Raw genomic sequence first — 20,583 nt, 5'->3', positions numbered from 1 at the left:
AAATTATAAGAAAATTAAATTTTGTTTAAGTAACAGCATGAATAGAACTGGTTGGGAAGTCATGTTAAATAGAATTAGCCAGAGGGAAATATATACACTAACTGATCTCACTCACAGATGGGATATAAAGAATCAAAGTAAAGAAAGAGACAAGTCTAAATGAAGTCAAACTTGACTTCTGGTTGCAGAACTCAGGTCATTCATTTGGAGTGGGTGGGAAAGGAAAGGAGGGGAAGAAAAGTATCCAAGGGACTAGGCAGACTATATTAATAACTTGATGGTGGCTCTGTTGTGATAACATTTTGAAGCGGCATTAAAACATATCTTTAAATCATATACAGTCTTGCAAATAAATCATATCTCTATTAGAGTAAAATTAATAACCTCTGACAAGTGCAATTTCCTCTCAGGCCATCACTGTCACTGTCACTGTCATCCCATTAGTCATCGAGCGGGCACCAGTGACGTCTCTCATTGAGAGACTTATTGTTACTGTCTTTGGCATATCCAATACGCACAAGTAGCTTGCCAGGCTCTGCCATGCGGGCTCCATACTCTCGGTAGCTTGCCATCACTGAGATATAATGACATGGGATTGTTAATGTTGCTTATTTCCCTACTCCAGTGATGTTACCGAAAATATTCTATACATTACTAAGTTTTGGAAAACAAATTATAACTGTCTGCAAAATTTTGGAGAATCATTATTATTTACTAAATATTAAGCAAAGTCTCCAAAGTAGATGTGATTCCCAGTTTCATCAGTGACTGTTTTTGGGGTCTTCAGAAAATTGATCAAACATGGTATCTTTAGTTAAGTCATTTATAATTTAAGGATAATATCTACCTTCTATGGACTGAATAATATAGAATTGTATTATTGCATCTGAAAAATATAGAATTGTAAGTGATCAAATTTAGAATGAACATTTCTTAAGAAGAAGCAATCAGGTTAAAATGGAGTCATATGCAAGTTGGCTTCACATCGAACTAAATAACTTATGTACTTATGAAAATCACACCAGGTGAAAAGACAACACAGATAGAAAACAATGTAGGGATGAAAGCTAAATTCGTGTATTCAATTAGCCTACAAGTCAAAGAATTCAACAATAGTTCCCAAACAACGAGAACCTTACAAGAAACAAGAAATAAGTACTTTTCATTACCCCTCTTACAAGGACCAACTCTGCTGCCACCTTGATTTCAGATTTCTAGTCTCTAGAACTATGAGATAACATATTTCTCCCTGATTTTTAAGCCATCCAATTTGCAAATGGTCATAGGAAATCAGTGTTTTTACCTGAAAGCAATGTTCCACAGCCCTAGGAAGCCAAGGTTCTACCCAAAGGAGATATATAAAATTTAAATAAAATGACTTATAAAGAATCTGAAATAGAATAGCACTTCAATAAATTACTATTAATAAATGCCGGACTACTTTGAAGTATTTCTGATTGTTAAATTGTGCAATGACTATATTAGATTTACCTCTGCTTTCTGTTTGGAAATTTCTGTTGGAAATTCAGATATTAAAATATTCTCTTATGATAAGGCAGGAAAGCAGGAACTATAAAAGAGATAAATCTCATGCCAGTTTGTGCTAATTGTTTGAGTCCCTTGTAAATGGTTTGGCAGGAGAGGAGATTGGAACACTTAACTAAATTGAAGTTTGGGGATTATCTGAATTTAAAACATCCATGCCATTTGGACCCTATTAACACAAATAATTGAGAGGGAAATCCTGCCAGTTATGCCATTCTATAATGCTTAAAGTCGACTTCAATATTTAAGTAATTCATTAGGAAACTTAAATGGGGCCATGGACCAACATTAAAGGACAGAGGAGATAGTTGTGACCTTCATTTTAGAAAAGAGCACATCGAAGCCCATAGAGATTCTAATGAACTCAAGGTTATATAGTTTACACTGGAAAAGTTGACACTAGAATTTTTATCTTGTAATTTCCTCTTGAAAATTTAAGTGTGCCTTATAGGATTCCTTGAAGCACTATTTTCAAAATTTTGTATTTTTGTAATTTTCTGAACACCAGAACTGCTCATGGAATCTTAAGACCAAGTATCAGAAAACTCAGTTCTAGAAAAAAAGCTGACATTACAGCATCTTTTATAAATAAGCTTCAAATAATGCACTTAGGGAAGTAAGCGGTAGTGGGGACAGAGGGCAATTATTTTTACACTAAAATTATAAGTTGTGTAACATATTTTGAGAAATCTTTTTACACTGTTTAGAAGAGCCATTAAATGTGGCCTGGTGGGACCTTGCTAGGACAAGTCATTAAAGTCACAAATGGTTTTTGGAAATATGGCTAACACTGATTGAAGTCATTTGCATTACATTATAAAACAAGTGGGACATTTTGGCCAAAAGATCACTGGAATGACTGAACTTTGACCTACCCCATGATTGTGCGGGAAGTGTGTACTTATAACTTGCTTAACAACTGACTCTTACTGAAATTAAAGCAAACCGCTTTCTTTCACCTTTGTAGTTCTTGGCTTTAAGCAGACCTTGTATAAAGAGAGATTAGATATTTACTATAACACAAACTTTATTGCATTGTTTGCTTTCTTCACTTTGGCTTATTTTTTCATTATTTATAGCACATTTCCATGTTACCTACCCTAAGGATATCGCTACTGTAATTGAGGGACCCAGTTCAGAATCCATTCCAGAAAGAATCTTTCAGTTTCATTTTGCAGCTTCATCGCCCAGAACCACAACTTTTCAAAAGACACTCAATAATACCAGAGACCCCTCTGGACAACATATCAATTTGTATTATGAAGTGAATTATGACTTAACCCACCAGAGCTGGTATAGTTAAGTGTCTGTCACTGTTTCCATTATATTTTGAGGGCTTACTACTTGGTTGCAAAAATACCCTTTAGGCATAAAGCATGCAAGACCAACCGAGGAAGTGACTGTTTGCTTTGTTTAGTTTTACCATTCAAAACCACTCATTTTGCTTTGCAATTGTTTGTCTGCATTTTATAGGAAGATATCTCTGATTTTCTGAATCAACATGGCTGCTAGAGTGAATAAGGTTTTATAAAGTGAGTTTATGAGAAGATCAACATAACAGTATAGAATACTTAGAAGATGCCAGAACTTGAAAAAGGTGTTAATGTTGTGCAAATGCCTCCAAAAGTTATAAACATATTAGTCCTCTAAATTTTAAATCCATCTATTTATATTTATGTCTTAGAAATGAGCACATTATGTCTAGGGTATTTTTTGACTTCTTTCCATGCCCCTAAATGACTTGAAATTCATGTAAATCTTCTTCCATTTTAAAAATTCTAGCTCAAATTTCTGATTTAATGACACTTTATTTCCCAACTTGTTCGGATTCTGCAATTCCTCCTGTAAATCACTTTGCACATATTCCCTAGCTAAAATACAGCAATTCCTATATGATACCATTTATGTATATGCTCTTATTTATTAACTATACAAGCTGAAGACAATAATTATATCTTAATTATTAGCACAGAGTGATACATATTAAATATGCTCAGTAAATCAGGGTTCCATGATTTAATGATTGACTAAATGAATTAATGGTATTTGTGTTCTTTAAAACAGGAAGAATGGCAAGGATTCTTAGGCTATGCAAGCATTATGTTTGAAAAATATGGACTGTCTTCATTATGATTTTTCCATTTTCACTTTTCAGTGTTCGAGTAGGTACAAATCCTCATATGCTCCATCATGAAGAATCACTCAGAGAGCTGAATGACTAGTAAATGCTTCCTGGGTGATATATATGCAACAAAATTTTTTGAAAACATTACTGATCAGGAGGTGGAAGATGAAGTGTTTGTTCTGACTTAATCGTCAGCTCTGTGACCCACTTCAAGTTACTTAATAGCTCAGTGATTCAATCTCCCTGCAAATGGTGATAAATAATAGCAGTTTTTGTCTACTCTCTCAGGGATGTTTGGGGGGAAATATGTTAGCAATTTAGGTTCGAGGGGGGGAAAAGTATAAAGTATATAAATGTACGGTATATAGAGAGAAAAGAAGTTGAATAGTGTAATTTTGTCATTAAGCACTGTGTACCAAAAAGGAATTGATTGCTACACAAATTATTTTAGTGAAATTCATCAACTAATCATAAAATATAATTGGAGTATTTGATTTTTCCACATGTTATGAACAGTGGGACTATATCTAGTCTATTAAAAATGAATGAAAAATAGATTACTAAATCATTTCTGCATTTGGGTTTGGGGTTCATTCATGTGATTATTATGATGGATAAGCTGCCACCTTCTACCCGAATCACCGAACACATCTTCAAGAAAAGGAACAAGAAAGAATTACACATAGTTAAAGGAAAATTATTGGAAGAAATGATTTTTATCATAGTTTAGCAAACAAATAAAATATCTGTCTATTAAATCTTCTAGTGTTTTTCAAGTACAAAATATTAATCATATAATTCATTATAATTAGAATATTTTATCGATGGATTCAAGGGTGCCGAATAGATGTCCTTCTTGATTTGATAACACTGGAAGTAGAAACCAAGAATGAGCATAATAAACAAAATCATTTGGTCATTTCTATCTCAGATTGGGACTAAAAACCACAAAAGATGTACAAGATGGAATCCTTGATTTCAGGAGACAAAAGAACAAAGTGTGGAGTGCATTAAGAACAGTCACAAGAAAATAAACTTCCCAAGGAACAAAGTATGATATATTTGACTGTATATTTAATATCATTGGCTATATTACCCTTTGTCAAATTTGTGAAGAATAAAAAATAAAATTTAACAATGCCTTAAGGGAAGATATTTGTCTGGAAACTAGGAAAATAGACCTAAAAAAGAAAGGAAGAAGAGACTGACACCTCCAGCTTATACTAGCAGAACTTCTAAGTCATTTATAAATTTTGGGGTGAAAGGAAGATTTTTGTGCATTCCTCTGCAGGCTCCTGGAGGCAAGACACATTGCTTGAAGTTCACAGTCAGTTTGTTATTTTTCTAAGGTATAGTCTTCTAGCAGCTATCAAGACAAATTGGATAAAAATATCAAACAAGTTATATAGTGATGTGTCTCTATTATTAAATGATTATTGCTTTGTTTCTGTTAGTAAGATAGTTCGTGGACACGTAAAAAAATTCAACATATTATAAAAAATACAGAAGCAATAAAAAACATCTGATGTTCTGATAGAGTGGCAATTACTGCTCTAATTTTGATGAAAATTCTTCTAGAGCTATACACCCACGGTAGACTGTGATTCCATTTATATAAAATTATGCCTATAATTAAATTTACATCCATTTACATATATAAATATGTGCATAGACATAATTTTACATTTTTATGTTTTGTAAATTTCCCTTCCTATGTCAATAACACTTAAAAATCTCGTAATCATGAATGTCTATAGTATCAAATGGGAAGTAATTGGACCTTTGTTAATGCTGTCTGGTCTTTTATCTATTTGATTTACATCTTCAAGAAAAGCATTTCCTCACCATAAACCTCATATGCCTCTTACTTTGAGATCAAGAATTCCTGGGACATTAATTCATTTTTTAATAAACATCTTTCTATTCTAATGTCTACTTAGAAATTGCTTGAGCTGTAGGCATTATAGAGAAAATTAATATGTGTGATAATGGTTCATCTTTGCAACAATATGAAATTATGTGAGATTTTATAGCATCTAAGAAAACCAAGCCCTATTGAATCATTCTCAGTCTATTCCTTTTTCTATCCACTTTGATCAGCATCTCTTATAAACTGCTATCATGAACAAATATACCATAATCAAGTAAATTTACTAATATGTATTTGATACATCCAATGTTCTCAGTGCACTGAAGATTATTTTACTGAACTATCCTCAATGAATTGAATATTATTTTATTGAAGTATTAACACCATGAAAGTGCAGTAAAAGTATTTATCTATGTTTAAGAGTATTGGGGTAAACTGAGTCTTGAGGAGACTCATAGCAGATTAGACAAGTGAAACTATGGGGATCAGTTTCAAAATGGGTATAGTTCCATTTAGGGAAATAAAATTATTTGGACTGGACATCGAGAGTAAACGTACTGCTAATGTCACTATGTCATTAGGTTTATGTGATCACCTTTATGTAAATTTTACTCAATTAAAAACAAATTAAAAGAACAGTAAGACAGGAAGTCAAGCCCCAGTCTAAATCCAGAAACCATACTCCTTAAGAAAATAAAATATTACCTCCTACGAGGCTATAATATCTTAATTTTTTTTAGATCAAACAAAATTACACTTTTACTTCAAAAAGAAATGAATGTCTCCATTGTGCTGGTAAACTTGTTAAATGTTTCGTGAGGTACATAAGGGTATGGTAAGTAATATTTTTCAAATTAATTTTTCTGTAGAATCTATTCTATCTGGAACATTTATACAAAAATATGTTTTATAAAACACCTTTGTGCAATCACTAGATTCTTCAAAACTTGGTAAAGAATGTTAACTACTAAATTATTTTCATTTGTGAGTTTAACTTAGTTCATCAGCAAACTTTTATAGGAATTTAGACAAGTTAATAAAGACAGCATTTTACTTGAATTCCCTTTATGATTTTTTTTTGTTTGTTCATAATAGAAAGAGCAAAAGTACAATGGAAATTAAACAACTATGTCTTTTATATTCAATGTGAAAACATTGAATATTTACTTCTTATTTAAGTTTCATGTAAGTTGTCAATTTGTTATACGCATATATAACTAAAGTTTAAAAGAAATATGGTTGGAAATACTTACTGGGCATCATGCAATTTTTAATAATAGCAAATAACAAATGCTTCTGAATTTAAGAAAGTCATAAACAACGAAAAATAAAAACTATCTGAATTTGAAAAACAATATATATTTTATATTTGAGTTTTGTATGCTTTTTTATTCATTATTTTTCTCAGTAAATAAGTAATTTCAGCAAAAGTCAAAGTTGTAAGAAATTCAGAGTTATGTGCTTTAAAAATTATTTATTTCCTCTTTAATAAAAATGTAGCTTATAACATAGCTCTGTCCTTTTTCATATATATTAGCAAATTATAATGTCATTAAAAGAATGTGAGTAGGCTCCATTTTTAATTATTAGTTCTCATTTCAAGTGGCAACAACAGTCAAACTCTTCCATGCCAGACTGAATTTTTTTCAACTGAAAGAAAATACTTTTTCTATTATTAACTTTACTTTTTTTTAATAATATAGGAGTACTGCTATTTTTCAGCCATTGATTAAGCTGATTGAATCGGGCATGAACTCCACATTACTTTCATCGTGAGATGGAGTTAGCAAAGCTTTCATGTTTGAGATTCAGCCATACAATGATGAAACACACATCCCTCCACCAGTGCACATTATTCACCATCCACATCCCAGTCCTCACCCTACCTCTATAGCAGACAATTTCCCCGATACTATCTCTAATTTTGGGCATTGTGTTTTACTCGAAATTTCCCACCACCATTCAAGCCTTCCTACCAGGGGCAGATGTTAAATACAATTTATTTTACATTGCTCATTTTGAATATCATGAGAGCTCACAGAGCCATGACTGTAAATGTAAATTTCTAGATTGTAAATGGTTGGGTTCCAGAGACATCTCTGTCTGGCACTAATCCATTTTGGGATTCAATTGGTAGTCTCTGGGCCAGGACTGTTGGTGCGCTAAGATGGCACATGGAGGCAAATTGTGGGCATGACAGCCAGTCTACTTTCGAGTGGAGACCCAGGGAGGGGCAGCCCAGGTCCTCTGCTACCATGAAGCTTACATATTTACTCCTGGAACAACCCGTATAGCAGGGGGCAGGGGCAGTGATGGAGGGGAGTGTCAGGCTTGCTTGTTGAAGCTCTTGGTCATAGGGATTCCATTTGGAGTACGTGGGGAGGCTGCACCTGCTCCATCTGAGGTACCCCAGTAAAATTGGCTCCATATGAGGCCCAGAGAGATCTCCAGCACTGTGATGTTTTCTGGGACTTGCTGTGTCCCTGGGCCTGGGCTGTTGGTGCACGAAGATGACCAATGGAGGCAAATTGTGGCATGACAGCCAGTCTACTTTGAAGCAGTGACCCGGGAAGGGACATCCCAGGTCCTCTTCCACCATGCAGCCTGGTGATTCAGTCCTGGAACCCGCACATCTGGGCCTTGCTTGTGGAAGCTCTTGGTCACCAGGATTCCATCTGGAGTAGGCAGGGAGACAGCACCTGCTCCATCTGTGGTGCCCCTATGAAATTGGCTTGGTATGAGTCCCAGAGAGATCTCCCACACTGTAGTATCATCTGGGACTCCATGCTGTGTTTCTGGGCCAGGGTTGTTGGTGTGCTAAGATAGAGCCCGGAGGCAAATTGTGGGCGTGACAGTCAGTCAGCTGGGCATGTAAAGACCCAGGTATGGACAGCCTGGGTCCTCTGCCCCTCTGAAATTGGCTCAGCATGGGGCCCAGAGAGATCCTCAGCGCTGTGGGGTCTTCTGGGACTTGCTGCTGTATCTCCGGGTCAAGGCTGTTGGTGCGCTAAGATCCACATTTTAAGATTTTTCAGCAGATTATATATTGGTGAGGTCCATCCTGATATGGTGAAGTCAGGCAAGGGGTGTGGAGGCGATTTTGGATTGTGGAAGCAAGTGGCTGCTGGGGGCTCTGCTTGGGCAGGCACAGACCAACCCACTGCCCTCAATTTACCCCAGTCTGTCCAACCATGCATGGTCCGAGCTTTTCTGCAGCTTTTGATTTCTTTCAAGATTTATTTAGGGGTCTCTGAAGCAAGGCCAGCAGTAGAGCTTACAGGGCGGAGCTGGAGTTGGTTCGTGGGGGTTACTGCCAATGCTTCCATGTGTATTGGGAAGTGCGGGGAGGTAGCTCACCCAAACTCTGAGAAATCCTGGAGATTTCAGTCACAAAACCAGTATACCAGAGTTTTCAGCAGATTGTATCTTGGTGAGGTCCATCCTGATATGGTGGAGTCGGGCCGAGGATATGGCAGCAATTTTGAATTGTGGAAGCAAGCAGCTTCCACAATTGAAGGGCTGAAAGGCTCTGATTCAGTGGGCCACCAGGCCAACCCACCCCTCTCCCCTCCAATTTACTCCAGTTTGTTTAGCCATGTGCGGGTCCGAGATTAACTGTGGCTTTTTATCTCTTTCAAGATTTATCCTATGTGTCTCTGAAATAAGGCCAATAAATGAGCTCCCATAGCTGAGCCAGAGGTGGTTTGTGGGTGTGGCTCCCACATACCTAAGTTCTGGCCTTTTGATTTCTTGGTAAACTTGGTCCCAAGTTGTTGGGGTTTGGCCATAGGCACAGTGGCAATTTGGTGGTATCAAGAAATGTGAAAGCACCATCAGGCTGCCGATGCACTCTTCCTGCAGGTACAGGTTGACCTGCTGGTGGCACCGTACCCCTGTACTTTTTCAATTATTTAACAAAAGACATCATTTAGTATAGTCTCTCTTCTATTCAAGTGACTTTGCTAAGCCTAATACTTCATTTAAATTAAGGTAAGTATTAGTAATTTCTTACATTTGAAGTCTGTGGTGCAATCATCTACAGATTTTTCTACGGAAAGCTTCTAAACTCAGTAGATAGAAACAGACCAAAATCTTATTCCTATCTGCTATACTAGAGAAAGATGCAGAAATCCCCTAAAAGATGTTCTCAGGAGCCACCAAAACACGATTTTGTAGTATCTGAGCATCCAAGACACACGAGAGTAGCAATGCCCACCAGCAGACAGTGGGAAGTCATTCTCCAAGATTTCATTAGAACATTGAGAGTCCTTCCTTCCTTCTGTACTATAACACAAACAAGAAACTAGGAAGGAGCAAGGGATATGAGAAGGTAGTGATCTCTGATGCCCCAGTCCTTCACACCTACTCACCTCTCCCACCCACTCACCCCATAGACCTGGAACAAATTAAACATCATACGACCTGTGTTCAGTCAAGGCTAGGGAATCTTTAAGTCAAATATGAGTTTAAATGATTAAATAATGAATTCTAAACAGTAAAATTAAGGTATTCTAATATCCAAGAGGGATTGAGTAGCTGTTGGACTCAGGTAAGCAGGTATGCTACCCAGCAGAAAAGTATCTGCCAGAACATGACAGATCATGGTTCATGAAATAAACAAAGCCAAAAAGTAATTTTATACATTTAGTATGCCAGACTCCATCAAACCACTTCTGATGAACTCTTCATTTGTTATTTTAAAATAATAACAATCATTCTTTTTGTTTAGGTTTCTTTTATTTAGACGATCTAACTTTAGCTAGCTCTATGAGACACTGAAGTAATAGACACATAGTCTAGGATGGTATTCAATCTGTCTGTACTGATATTGACTGCACTGACGGTTAAAGCAATTATATTTAATTGGTAAGATGGCTGCCTCTCCTGACTGTCCTGCAGGTCTTGACCTCTCTTCCTGGAAACACTCCCACAAAACCCAGATAGTAAAGAGTAAACATTATCCCAGGGGTCTTTTGAACCCTATTTCCCTGAGCTAAGATTCTGACATTGTGCCTGTATCCTTCATTTAAAATTTTGAGCATCAAACTTATCTATGTATAACCATTAGCAATTAGGGCACACACTGAGGCACCTAACTTCAAAGTGAGGCACATATGCCACAAAGTCTTGCAGTCTCTCTTAAATTACCCTTATGATTGACAAAACATATGGCAGTCTACTGAACTTACAGAAGTTGCTTCTTTTCTTCTCTCACATAGTGTTATACCTTTGCTCAGGTTAAATTCCCAGTATGATTTGTTTCCCTGGATTGCCATGATTGTGAAAAATTCTAGATAATGGATTTGTCCTCTGAGCTGAACTTTTTGCAATGTCTCCCAAAAGATCTCTTTACAAGATTTCTAGTCTATTTCTGTGGGAAATCTGAGTAACAAGTTACAGCCCAGCCAACCCTTTTCTTTTTCCTTGTATCTGCAGTGTATTCAAATAGGTTTAGACTCCCCACTGATAATGGAATAATTCAAACAGAAACCACTTAAATGCTTGTATTAGAATCCTAGGATAAATGAGAAAACCTTATTATTTTATGTAAAATACTTCCCATTTTCAAATATTTACAATTAACTTATTTTTGACTAGTTCATCATTAACCTCCAAGATATCTGAAAGATCAACCTTTCCAGGAGATCATATTAATTAAAGTGAGTTTTCTATATTCCCCAACTCATTAATGCCTGCATTATATCATTTTAGAAAATCATGTTAAAATGATGTGTTTAACCTGTGTGCTCTTGTATGGCCTCCCAGATATACAACAATGGCAGCAAACGGGAAGAGAGGAACTTATTACGGAAACCGGAAGGAGTAAAATAACATTAAATTATGGGACATAAGATGTACTTTAGGCAATTTATGTAAACTTCCTGCCCATATATCTCATGCTATAACTTATTAGTATATTAATTTTTTATCTGAGATCATATATTCTAGATTCTACACTAGGTTACTGCAAGTCATTCTTCAAACTCAGGGACGATGATCTTCAATGCCTTGATTCTCCTATTTCTTCATCCTATGAGATGACTTGGAAAATGTTCTACTTTTTATTACGAGAAAATGTCACTCCTTGGAATATCAGGGGGAAAGAATAGTAATAACTAGCAGTATGCTTGAGATTAAGGCTGAACATCTATGGGAAACATGATTTGCATTGCACTCTGTTTGATTTAGTTCTCTGCCAAATGTCATGCCAAAGCCTTAACACAGCAGAGATTTGTGCCTGCAGCCATTCATTCCCTGTCTGGCAGTGCATATTGGCTGGCATGCATTCCTTGGATCTTCGAAAATCATATCATTCTTGGAATAAGGACTGGAAATGACTGAGAACTGAGAGGGAAATTATATGAAAAACAGGATCGAGAAAAAAAATCTGGGAATGTGCTTCACTTTTAAAATCTTAGAAAGTTTTCCACATATGTAAACAGATATGCATCTGGATTTTTTCCATATAAACATGGCATCAGATATGCAGAAGTTTTTTTTGTCAGATTAAATGATAAAGATATGTACATGTTTTTCCTCAAATATTGTATTTGCCAAGAACAGGACAGCATTATTACTAAATAGAGCATTTATGTCCACCTTTTCCGTATAACTACAAGATTATTACCTGCTTTCCTTTCAATATAAAATGCTTTAGTTAATAGGAAAATAAAAAAATAACAGTGAACTGTCTCACCAACTTTTGCCAAAGGTTAGAAGGAGCCTAAATAAGGAAATGATCTAGAGAAACTATAATCAGACATTAACAGTTCTATTACATATTGATTTTGTACACTTCCTGTTTGGGGGGCCAAGACTACTCCTTTTACATTTCTGAGGTGAGGAGATCTCCTGGCAGTGCGTGGGGCACCATGTAGGGGAGAGGGGGATTGAAGCTGGGCCTCCTTGCAGGCAAAGCATGTATGTCAGCCCAGTGAACAAGTTCCCTGGTCCCTATGTGATATTTAGATGCAACTAGAGAAATAAAAACAAACTCATATCTCATTTTAGAATTCACAATAATTATTTACATATTATTAAAAATGCATTTTTTCCTTTGCTGCTTTCACCAGAAAGGTCATTTTTAACTAGCCCATATACTAAGATTTATTTTAGCAAGTCTTGTCTTTCTTTGCTGCAGTCCCCAAGAATTTGAATTACTTTAATCTTTACCTATCAACTTCATCCTATTTACTTTTTGTTCATCTTGAATATATTCTTTTCAATCCTCTTTTAGGACTAGGGTTGCTACAATTCATGTTATTTGTAATGATCTTTGTTCCAATAAACCTTTTTTACAAAAGCATTCATTTTGAAACACTGGCATCCTGTATTAACCTTATTTCTTTGTTATTACCCTTCATACAGTGCACTTAAATATTCTTATGGGTTGTTTATTGTGTATATTTTTTCCTGTTTATTTCCATTTTTCAAATTGACTTGTAATTGTAAACTAATTTCAGTGTTTTGTACTCCAAGTCTTGACTATAATAAGTGGTTTTGAACTAATACACATTTAATAATTTAAAGTTAAATTATTGGAATAATAAAAATCACTACAATTAAAAACAACAAAAGAGTATGTCAAATACTTTCTACCACCCAAAGAACAGCTCAATTGTTGATATGCAAGAATATTAGTGATTACTTATTTGTGAGGGCACTCATTAAGGATTTTTTTATACTTAATAATCAGATTTCTACCTCTGAAGATTTCTCACTATGTCTATTTCTCAGATGTCAAATTATCAGAATGTATATTGTTATATATGAACATGTAATATAATTCCACATATTTGGAGATATGGATCATAATACATTGCAATGATATCTGGATATTTTTAGTGTAGAAAAATTAAAATATATTTTGAATATCCATACCTTTTCCCAAGGCACATCCTGCTGTGGTCTCAGGACAGGAACCTAAAATTAAAAAGTATATTCTTATTAATCTATTTAATGTAACTGACAGATAAAATATTAATATATGAAATTAAAATAAGAACATGGCTTTAACCTATAACATGATAGGTTGTTATACAACCTATCATGTTATACATTTACCTCACTGACTTTTAAACAACTTATTAACCTTTTCTGATTAAGATAATTAAGAAAAGGGAAATATAAAATGTAAATATTTGGAAGCACTTCAAAATCTGAACCTCCAAAGGAAATCTATTTTTTTTGCTTGAAAATAAATATTTTCCCCATCTCAGAGTGAAATACGAAGCAGTAATTCCTAATATACACAGTCAATTTTATGCACAACCATGCACACCACTTTTTTAATGGTATGCAAAATATTAGGTTTCAAAAGAAAAGTTTAAGAAGGTTAGACAGACTTGATGATAATAAAAAGTTTTGCTTCATCAAAATGTAGCAGTGGAGCACCAATTAAAGTTAACTGAGGGCCATTTTCACAGTAATGCTATTTCAAACTTGCAGGCAGTTCAACTAGAATATAATGTGCAGATAATACACTTAAATATGTTCAAATGATTTTGAGTACTTTAAAAATAAAAAAATAGGAAATTGACTCAAATACTAAAGCACAGTATTTCCAACACTTCTGTTTTATTACTATATTAGGTGCAGGTGCCTCTTTTCCAGACTTGTTCAGAGATTGACCTATGTAAAAGCACAGATACAAATCTAAAAATCTCATTGTAAATGTGATTATACTAATTATAATGATTTCAATTACATGTGGAATGGAATAACCTCTTTGTTCGTATATTTTGGTATCCTATCTGCCTGAAATTTCCAGATATGGAAATAAAAATCAGAGGATATAAGCTTCTTTTGTGATTCTCCCTAGTAGTTTAAAATGAAATTTTACTGCGAATGATAATGGCATCCAGAAAGTGCGAACTAATTTTCTTCTACATTAAAGTATACAATCTCGGGGCTGGAGCGATAGCACAGTGGGTAAGGCATTTTTCCTTGCATGAGGCCAACCTGGGTTCGATTCCCAGCATCCCATTTGGTCCACTGAGCATCGCCAGGGGTAATTCCTGTGCGCAAAGCCAGGATTGACCCCTGTGCATCGCCGGGTAGTAGACAATCTCATGGAAGTTTGGCTTTAGAAGGCATTTGAGTGGATAATCCAGTTACTGAGCCCAATCTATGAATTAAGAGTTTCTCATTATTACATAAAAATGTTTCAGAACAATGCAATACAGAATGTTAACACACTCAAACAAACACATATACAGAAGAGCACAAGTCGCATGCACATATACTCAAGAGGTTTACATAGGACAGTGTTCAATACCAGAACTTTCTTTGGGGCAGAGGTAAGCCATACCTAGTTGTGCTCAGAGTTTACTCCTGCCTCAAGGCGTAGGGATCACTCCTGATGGTTCCTGTGGGGCCATATGCCGTGGAGGAATCAAACTGGGCTCTGCTGCATGCAGCCAAGTGCCTTAATCTCAATACTGACTTCCAGCCCTTTTAACAATATGCTATTTAAAAATTTCAGAAATACACATGCAAGATAGATTCCTTAATTAGACCCTCTCATTTCCTGATTTTGAAACTTGTCCTTAGGTTATGAACCAATCTAAACTTCAGAAAAATTGTACATACATCTATGAGCCTCAAATTTTCTCTTACAATAAAATTTTTGTAAAGATTAGGTGAAAATAAATAGAATCATTTAAAATCTTTTGGGGGACATAGTGAGTAGGTAAATGAGTGTTAGCTCTAAAAAACAGAAAATATCAACAGGCCCAGCCAAACATTTCTTGAACCTCTGCTTATTCCTCACCGTGACACTAATCTCCCCAGCTGGCATCTCCTATGCCTTTTTTGAACATAAATGGAATCCCCTCACTTCTGCCTAAGTCCTGGCTGCCTCCACGCATGACATCTACCATATCAACAGGCCCATTTCCACATCTCTTAAACCGTCTGGCCATTTGAGCAGCTATGGGACAGCTTTCCTCATCAGATCTCACACTGCTCACAATTCTACTTCCTGTCACTGAGTAAAAAGTGTCAGGAAGAAAAAGAGCAAACTCCAGCCTAATTCCTCTGATACCCCAGTGCAACAGCAAATACAATGCAGAGGAGGTGTAGAAGCCCAACAATTTCAATGAAAACAGTGGCATGGAAGGTTCAACCAGCATCAATCAGGACTACATGTTCTCAGAGAATGAGTTTAGTGATACTATAGTAAGGATTTTAATGAGCTCAAAGATGGCACAGATAGCATGTCACAAGAAAGCGTGAGAGTGGAAGTGACAAAGTTACAGTGAGAAATGACAGAAATAGGGAGTGTGATGGTTTATAAAGAACATTCCAAAGAAGGTCTGAGCAGTAGAGTAACAACTGAGGGAACTATCACGGAGATCCAAGATGCAGGAAACCTATTGAAAACAATAGAAGGCAGAAAAGAGTCAGCTAACTATCCCCTGGGTCTTTGCACATGCAAGACAAGTGTCCCTGACGAGTTGTCTCCATGGTCTAGTGTTACTTTTTTAAGATATTAAAGTGCCCCAATCTTCATATGCATTATATTTTACTTACTGCTTTCTATAGCTGACTTTTGAATCTTTAAAAAATAAACTGATAAAATGAATAAAAATCAGAAAGCAGAAAGATAGGTGAAAGGGCTGGAGCATATGCATAGCATGTAGTAGCCTGAGGTTTAAATCCCTGCACATAAGATTTCCATTAAAACTGCCTCCTGCACATCAGTTTGGGAGTAATTCCTGAACAGCATATTGAGGGTGGTCCAGAAATTTAAAAAAGAAATTAAAGACAGAAACCAAAACCATATAAATGCTGTGCCACGGAATTATCCTACATTAGCCATGTGCAAGGTTAGCACTTTACTCACTGTATATCATTGTGTATCATTACGTTTACAGATGAATATTTGTCATGGTGGTAAAGTGGGCAGTAATTTTTTCAAAACATCCCATTTTTGGCAGTCTCTTGCACACGTGCCTAGCTATCTTCCCCAGGGCCCCTCGGAGGGGATGGACTCCAGCTTCCCTCCCCACCCCCAGCAGAGCTCCCGAGGCTGAAGACCTCCGGAGCCTAGCCACAGCCATGCTCAAGGCCCCTCTCCCGCTTGAAGGTGCTGGCAGAGGAACTCAGGTGTGTGGGACCCGGGGCGGAGACCTCCAAGCCTGTTTGAATCGGAACTGGGCCTCCTCTGCCCAGATTTCCCATTTTCCAGTAGTTATGCGGTCACACCCAGGGACTGCCCCTGGCGCAGTGTAATCCCACCAAGGGCCAACATCCAGAGACTATTAAACCAAGCTCCCAGAAGACATCTTATAATAGCCTACTTCTCCCTCTGGGAGAATCTGGCAAGCTACCTAGAGTCTCCTGTTCACATGGGAGAGCCTGGAAAACTTCCCATGGCGTATTCATTTGCCAAAACCAGTAACAATGATGGGTCTCATTCCCCTGACCCTGAAAGAGTCTCCAATGTGGCATCATTGGGAAGGACAAGTAAAGAGAGGCTTCTGAAATCTCAGGGTTTAGGATGAATGGAGACATTACTGAGACCGCTTGAGAAATTCAATGATCAATGAGATGATGATGATGGTGATGATGATGATGATGATGAATGGAAGTCATGTTATTCTATCAGAATAATGAATATTCCAAATAGCACAAAATACTATGTTAATGGAATTATATAATATATAGTTTTTAGTCTTCTATGATCAATTTATGATGCATACATCAAGACTCATTTCCTCTGTTAAGAAGTATTCCATCATTGGTATTTCACAATTCCTTATCCATTTACCCATGAACAGAATTTTGTGGATAGTATTTGACTATTACAAATAAAACTTTTACACATATATATAAAAGATCCCATTTTTGTCAAATGCAGGATTTTTTTTTAAAACAGGAGTGCATTTCTTTCCCTCTGGTACTCAAGTGAGAACTTTAATTCACTTCTGGAGGCATTTTTGTTGCCACTATTAGGCGTAGAGTAGGTGCTACAAAGGGTCTGGTATGAAGAGGCTCGTGATATAGCTGAACATCTTATAAGGCAGAGAACAATCCCCACTTTTAGGTTGAATATAAGAGTAATGTGTTGAATATAAGAGTAATGTGTCAAGAATGGGGGCAGAGAAGTGATATTTATGGGTGAGAGAGTGCTCCTTCTCTCTCAGTATATTACTAACATCTAAAATTAATATCACCTAATTTTAATAGAGTGAATTTTCCAGGGAAAAAAGACTAATCTTGTTTAAGAGGTTTGACAGAGAGTTTTAGTTACTAATGATATACTTAAACATGGCCAACCTAGTATTTAATTCAGTCATGTATTAAATTTAGATCAAAAGGCTTTCTTATAGAATGCCAGTCTGAGTCTATCGGCAACTGTATTCCCATTTATTTTCTCAAAAGATTTTCAGGATCAAAAATATTTTTATCGAATGGCTGAGTATGATATTACCATTTTAAGGAATTATCAGTTCTAAATCAGGCCATAATTCTGCTTGAAATAATTCAGTTTACATAATCAACTTTTGGCCTTATGTTTATAGAAATTTGATGTGAATTATTTTAAAAAAATAAAGATCACTTTAAGAAAACAAAATGGTTTCTTTAAGTAATTTTAATTTATATCAAAGTCACAAACTTCTGTAGGCAACATCAACGTAATTCTATTGAATGCAAAAATAAATATAGAGCATGAACAGTAACTTAAATACAATCTTAGAAAATAGTTATCATTCAAAATAAAGAATAATTGGGCACCATTCTCATTCCACTAATTTGAGACCATTTTGTTAATTTCCACATTGCTAGAAGTATTTAACCTGTTAATGATAAATGTTTTCTTAATATTAATTTAATGGGATTTGCAATCTAAAAATCACGCTGTGTTTGTTGATTACACTAAGGAACTTCACTTCAGAGACCAAATATCTTAGCGAAAACAAACCATTTGTAGATTGGGTTGGGCCACATCCAGTGGCGCTCAGGAGCAACTCATGGCTCTGTGCTCAGGAATGACCCCTCACAGTGCTCAGGGACCATATACGGTACTAGGAATTTGAAATGGGGTCAGTTGTATACAAGGCTTATATCTTAACTATCTCTTTGTTCTTTCTAATACCACTTTTTACACTACAGCTTAAAGTACCATTAGGGAAAGGAAAAGAGTATTTTGTTTATGTGGACCAGTATTATTATTTAAAAGATATATATTTTTAACATTAGGCACTGAAGCTTCAAATACTGTTCATGGTAGAATTGTCACATAAAACATTTTAGCACCACCCCCTCCAGCAGTGTAGCTTACCTCCTCCTTGTCTCAAAGTGCCCTCATCCAGATCCCTCCCGTGCTTCCCTGCCCATTTGTCCCCATAAGTTTATACTAAAGTTCAAAAGAGATATTCTTAGGGAAAATTTTTGAAATTGTCAAAAAGCTTATTAATGAAATACAGAGACCTACACAACCTTCCTGTATTTTAGAAAGTATTATATAACAACTGTGTTCTTACATAACTAGGTCAAACAATTACTTCACCACAGCCAAATCATTTTACTTTAAAGTATATTAGCATCAGAATGTCCCTACTGTTCAATATAAGTGTTTTTGAATTGGTCACCATTTGAGTAATCCCACCTTAAGTATTAATAATTAATAAATTTGAGATCAATATATTAATTTGATTTCCAGACCTACATGTATGCATATATAACCACTATTTTATATCTTCCCATATCTCTGTTTACAAATTTTTAAAAATTGAATCACAATGAGAGACATAGTTACAAAGTTGTTCCTGATTTTGTTTCGGTCATATAATGTTCCAACACCCATTCTTTCCAGTATCTCCATTTGCAAATTCCAAATGAGGAATTGATAGTGCATGCATGAGTAAGTACATACATTTAGAGGATGCAAGATTTTTACTTTCATATGCACTGGGGCAATAGCACAGAGGGTAGGGCATTTGCCTTGCATGCGGCTGACCTGGATTCGATTCTTCCATCCCTCTTGGAGAGCCTGCCAAGCTGTCGAGAGTATCCTGCCCGCACGGAAGAGCCTGGCAAGCTACCCATGGCATATTCAATATGCAAAAAACAGTAACGAGTCTCACAATGGAGACATTACTGGTGCCAGCTGGAGCAAATCGATGAACAAAGAGACGACAGTGCTACGTGCTACATTGTGAAGTACAGAATAACTATGTAGTTTATGATCAAAATTGGAAGTATAAATCCCTTAGCTGAAACATAAGCACATCCCAATTGTCAAATTTGTAAGCATTTGTGACAGAGTTTATTGTGGAAGTTTTTATCCAGGCTACATCATTTTTCTCTGTTAAAGTTGTCTGAAGTTGAACCCAGAGCAATTGTACAGCAGGTAGGTTACTTGTCTTCATATTGCTTCCTCACGTTCAATTCCCAGCACCCCATATGGTTCCCTGAGCCCCACAAGGAGTGGTCCGTTAACATAGAGCTAGGAGTAAACCCTGAGCACTGACAGGTATGACCCAGGAACAAAAATAGTAATTCCCAGAAGTTTATAATGATAGCTGGGGAGTTACTCTACATCACCACATTTAAATATTAAGTTCTTAAAATAACTTATTCTTCACCTAAATTGGGGGAACTTTTTACATCTTTTGTTTTTTTAATTTTTCACTGATCCATGATCTATTTTTTAGTAGCAAATTAAAAATATATGTTTTATTCAAATGATAGATGCTATTTAGGTGCAAAATGCACTTGCAGACTCAACCTGAATTTCTTGGTGTTTATTTATTATAAAATCATATGTGCTTATAAACATAAGATTCTAAAAAAGTTCAGGATAACCATGGTATGCAATATTTGTTCTTTAATAATGATTATGAAAATAATGGCTATAATACCAAAACAATTAGCAACTTAATAAAGAAGCATTATTACCAGTAGTGTTATTTTGTATTACATTTTACAATATACCCAGACTTTGGAATATATTATTATTATGGAATATATTTGAGAAATTGTGATTTCTCAAACTCATTTTGAAATATTACTTCCTGATACCTCAGAATATGGC

At 35.8% G+C, this 20,583-nt stretch overlaps 1 protein-coding gene across 7 annotated transcripts in view; it reads right to left on the bottom strand.

Moving 5' to 3' along the window:
• PTPRD (protein tyrosine phosphatase receptor type D) overlaps window positions 1-20,583 on the bottom strand; it is a 1,592,809-nt gene that overhangs the window by 1,412,054 nt on the left and 160,172 nt on the right. For all 7 annotated transcript variants that reach the window (XM_055135922.1, XM_055135897.1, XM_055135904.1 and 4 more), the window contains exon 2: window positions 13,422-13,463. The gene's annotated coding sequence lies outside the window, so the exon portion shown is untranslated. The remainder of the gene's footprint in view (window positions 1-13,421; window positions 13,464-20,583) is intronic.

This window comes from Sorex araneus, chromosome 1, assembly GCF_027595985.1.
Source record: "Sorex araneus isolate mSorAra2 chromosome 1, mSorAra2.pri, whole genome shotgun sequence".
Taxonomy (NCBI): Eukaryota; Metazoa; Chordata; class Mammalia; order Eulipotyphla; family Soricidae; genus Sorex; species Sorex araneus.
The sequence above is the reverse complement of the archived record's forward strand: the minus strand, read 5'-3'. Positions and strand labels throughout refer to the sequence as shown.